At 31.3% G+C, this 5,053-nt stretch overlaps 1 long non-coding RNA gene across 2 annotated transcripts; it reads left to right on the forward strand.

Annotated features, from left to right (window-relative positions):
* The first annotated feature begins 254 nt into the window (after positions 1-254).
* LOC108466719 (uncharacterized) lies at positions 255-4,141 on the forward strand. Of its 2 annotated transcripts, XR_008274236.1 has the most exons (4): positions 255-448; positions 1,064-1,152; positions 2,823-2,904; positions 4,067-4,141. It is a non-coding gene; the product is annotated as an uncharacterized LOC108466719 (long non-coding RNA). The 2 variants fall into 2 exon arrangements; XR_008274237.1 differs by lacking the exon at positions 4,067-4,141 and having other exon boundaries at positions 263-448; positions 2,823-3,211.
* The last annotated feature ends 912 nt before the right edge of the window (positions 4,142-5,053 follow it).

A 5,053-nucleotide genomic window follows, 5' to 3' on the forward strand; every position in this document is an offset into this window, starting at 1 on the left:
AATAAACAATAGTGGCATTTTTATATGAAAACGCCGTAAAAATATTTTTCTTCAAACATCACGCCTTTTATCCCTAAAATTTCCCCCGTTGAACCCTTAATTTTTCCCCCTAAAATCATTTTTTTCCCTTCATCTTAACCCATTTCAAATTTCCTTCCTTCATTGATTTTTATGTCTTTTTTTTTAAATCTCTATCTCTCTGCAACATATATCGCTTAAAGCTTCAACCTTTCTACCCAAATACAAGATTTTGATTTTAAAAAGCGTCAGTCTTCTTTTGTGTATAAATCACGAGATTTGTTTGGTTTCTAAGAAAATATTTTATTCGTGTTTGATTTAAAGAGTTACCCACTTGATACACAATCGTTGAGGCTCTATAAAGTCTTAATTCCACCTCTTCGTTTCATTTTCCGAGAAAATGTTGGACTTGACGGAAAATCCCAAGTTGGTAAGTATAATCTCTCTGGGTTTTCTTCATTTTTCCCCTTATTTGCTTTGAAGTTTAGATTTTGTTGCTAAATTGGTAAGCTTGATCTTTGTAGAATGATTTTTTTCTGCCCTGTATTTTTTGTTGAGAATTAACCCTTTTGTAGAAATCAAGGTTTGACTTTTGAGGGATTATCGTCTACCTTTCTTCTTTTTTTGCTATTAATCGTAGTAACTCTTGGGGTGGTATACTTTGAGGATTGACAAGGATTTTTCGATATTTCCTTTGGTTAGTGTTGATATTAAATTAAAATTTTACCAGAATAGTCGCCTCTGTCATTTCTTTGCTTTTAAGCTAGGAGAGTTTAGTTGATTGAGAATTCTTTATGCATATTCAATTCAATTCTTGATTTGTGGTGTGTTTTTAAGTGTGGATGTAATTATTTCGAGTAAAAGGGTGATGGAGTTAGTTGAGTTTTGCTTGAAGATTGTTTTTGTAATCTTCTTCTTTTTTGAGGAAGTAGAAATTAGGAATCAGTGTTCTTACTGAGGTATTAACAGTTTTCTGGTTTTATGAAGGTTTTTTAATGGTGATTATTGCTGCTAATATTTTACATTCCTCACTTATTCTCGACAGGACAGATCCTTCAAAGGCAGAGAGAGGAGCTGAGGCAACCAACTAAGAGTTAGATATCCTGAATGCATGCATGGATCCGAGTATTAAACGTATGCCTTCTATGCCCTTCCTTTTTTATCTCTGCATATGATAGTTCAGTGCTATGCTCAAAAGTTGATAGTTACCTGTAAAATTGTCAAAATCTCAAAGCTTTCAGGAGTTTTATTGCTTTTCGTATTTTGTTATATGTGCGTTAGTTTACGAATTACGATTAATCAGCTAAAGTAATTGCTACTGAGGACCATCTATTATGACTTCCATATTATATGCAATGCTGCTTTTGCATAAAAAAACTGAAAAATTCAACCAAATGTGAATTCTAGTGCATGGTTATAAGCAGTAATCACGAATCCTACAAAGTTACTGTCCTGCACATTCAACTTGTGGACCGATTTATTGCATTCATACGAATGGCTAACTGATGTGTATTTCAGTTATAGCCTTTGTTTCAGTCTGACATGAAGTTAAACCACCAACATCCGCCTTAGTTCATGCTGACTGACACCACCATTAGGCCAGTCAATGTGTTGTATTTAGCCTCTTTGAGTAAAGTTTATTTTAAAAAAATGTTTGTTTATATTGTTAAATCATGGTTAGCAACTTGGTTAATGCAGAGCACTTAACAGAAGCAGTTGGTAAATAATTGAATAACTTTGTTTCAGTCTGACGGAAAATCCCAAGTTGGTAAGTATTATATTGTTGTTTTAATTATAATATTGAACAAAATGAAATGAAAAAGGTAGAAAGAAAGGAACTCTAGCTGTCTCAAGTCCCTACTAAATTTCGGTGCTCTAGTAGTCCTTTTGGCAACTTAGGAACATTTTGAGCTAGCCTTTAAGTATTGAAAGCATGCCCTATTTTTCCTAACTTATTGTCTTGCAACGTTTAGATGTTTTGTTGTTTTTATTAATTAGCACTAGCAATGATCTTGGTTTTCAAATTTCAACATCTTAAAATATGATGATCCCACTAATTATTTTAAGATTATTGCTTTTTCGGATACAAACCAAATTTATATATTTTTTAATATCAAACCCAGCTTTCCTTAAGTTATTTTTTAGCAGCCTATAAAGTTTGGTAGCTTTCATTGTTTTAATTAAACTAATATGTTATCTAGAACTCGATCATAATGAGTCTGTCTTCTATTTGAAGTGGCTGCATAATTTATTTAATCTCCTTCAAATTTATCCTACTATTCCAACTAAGTCTATATGTGAATATTTGGACAAAACCAGAGATCTTAGTATGTGTATTTAAATTGTTCACCATACCCAATTGTTGAGGATATGCTGAGCATGTGAGTACATACGCTATCCCCACAAATTTCAACTCCCAAGACCTGTTTCTGATATAAATCCAAGAAAAGAATAGCATAATAAATAGTATAGTGGTAAATTATTAGGAAAATAAAGAAAAGCATTTCTATTTTCGGGATCCAAGTACATATCTGTAACTCATTTCTGTCCTCTTCAATCTTGATTTGTCAACATTATATATTGGAAGAGTGAATGCCATGACCTTCTACCTAAATGATAAACAAAAATGATTTGTCAACATCATATATTTGGCTCAAGTCATTTGCAATTTTTTTTATTAGAGTTGTCAAAGAATGAAAATCCATGTGTTAGCATATTTAAATGGCTTTACCTTTTGTTCTTTGGATCATATCTTTGAATCTTTCACCTGAATACTGTTACCAATTTTCGCTTCATTGGACCAGGCTTGATGTACCTGATAGTGGCTTGGCAGCACTAGTACGGCTTAGCAATGGTGACATGAGAAAGGCTTTGAACATTTTGCAGGTGTTTAAACTACTTATTCCTATACTGTTTCTGCGTAAATTGTTGTACAATGATAGTTACTTATTTAAGAACCGTAAGTCAGAGAAACAACAGGTTGGCTTCGATCTGTTATTTGCTTTGTGGCAAAAGTGGTGTTACATTACCACATTATCTCATTGCTCTTCAGAGGGGTGGTGTAGCCTTGTCTAATTTATGTGTTTAGGTGATGTGAACGTTAGTTTTAATTGGATAGGATGGATTTCTTTTTTCCTAATTAAAGTGATAATATGATCTATATATGTGAAAATGTTGATTATTTGTATAATAATGGCAAGTTAATATTCGGCTAAATGAAGTATATGCATGTGATATTAAAGTGTAAATCATGATAAATATATACATATATGAATTCGAATATATGATGATGTTGTGCCATTGGTAGTAAATAATAACTTTGTTAATGAATATATGTATAGTTTGGTCAATTTAAAGTTGGCACCTGGAAGTATATGTGACTCCGATATATGTGTGCGAGTAAGTCAACGTTTCATACGTTGGCATCGATATGTTACTCGATATATATATATATATATATATATATATATATATATTTAATAAGCTACTAAATTAATGTCATGTTTGATAAAGTGTTGATTTGATAATCTTTAGTAAAAACTATAGATAGAAATTTTTCTACAAAAAGTGTAGAAAATGATAAGTAGACATAGACCTACTTATCACTTAATAGAAAATAGAATAAAATAAAATATATTTCATTTAAGATTGTATTATCATTTATCAAACAATCTAATTATATTTAATATTCAATTTTGAGTACACTAAATAAATTTTATAACTTAAATTCAACACTTAATATTTTCAAATTTATTTTTCACTACTTAATGTTTCAATTTATCAAATATAGACTAAATTAATATTTATTTAGCTAATACATTAAAAAGTATTGTTCTAGTAATCATTATGCTTGTGTTACAGCTTAAAAAGTATTGTTCTAGTAATCATTATGCTTGTGTTACAGTTAAAACAGTCCTTCCTCCTTTCTCTTATATAAAAAATATATTTTTAATTATATGATTTAAAATTATGCTAACATGTTAAATTAAAAAAAAAAACTCAAATACTAACTTAATATTTTAATAAAACTATTTGTGACTTAAAGCAGGCTCCTATGGGGATGTCTCTGAACCAAGTGCTCAAGTGCATGAATAGACATTATTTTCCTTATTGACGGGGGGATTTGGGCGACTAAGATGCCTATTTTTATGAAGTGGTCGGTGTTATTCATGAATGTGCAAGAGTGGCATTGTTAATGACTTTTTATCAGCATGCATCAACACACATGGCTTCTCGTAAGATTATAGAAGAAGCCGTGTATCTCAGATCGAAATCCATTGCCTAAAGACATCGAGCAAATATCTTATCGGCTTCGAATGAGTCATCTGCGGAGAGTTTCAAATGTATTTCTCTCAATCTCTTTTTGTGCAATTAGTAAAATTCTTGTCTCAGAGATCTACTTTTTATTCTCTTTAAAACTGCTTTTTATTCTTTGGTTAACTCTTTGTAGGAGTATCTCAAACAAAGACCGGAAAGGATTGGCCCCGATCGATATTGTAAGGGAAGTGACAATGTAAGTGCCATGTCCGGTTTGACTTATAAATGGCTACTCTTTAATTTTTTTTTGGGTAATTATTCATGCATTACACTTTTAACAGGTTTGTTTTAAGATTAAAATGCCCTCGGATGTTCGAGTTCGGTTAATCAATGACTTGGCGAGACATAGAGTAAGTACTTATTTCTGCAAGCTTCGCTCTCTCTCTCTCTCTCGCCTAACACATAAATAATTGATAAATATTTGATGCTCGAACAATGAATGTATCATAAAACGGTTATAATTATAAAAGAACCAAAAAGAAAGAGAAGTACGCCCAAGACAATTTGGTAAATAAGCATAATTTATTTAATATAGCTTAAGACTTTTATTGCAAGTATTATGTAAGTGCTCGATTTGGAGTTTCATTTAGAGCATTCTTAGCCAAATGATGTTTTAGCTCCATTAGTTGATTTTATTTATTATTGCTAGCCACCACATTTGAGATCTAGTATTTCCTTTACTAAGGCTTTTTGTTAGTGTTGGAAGTTTTCCTTTTCC

The sequence above is a fragment of the Gossypium arboreum genome, chromosome 2 (assembly GCF_025698485.1).
Source record: "Gossypium arboreum isolate Shixiya-1 chromosome 2, ASM2569848v2, whole genome shotgun sequence".
Taxonomy (NCBI): Eukaryota; Viridiplantae; Streptophyta; class Magnoliopsida; order Malvales; family Malvaceae; genus Gossypium; species Gossypium arboreum.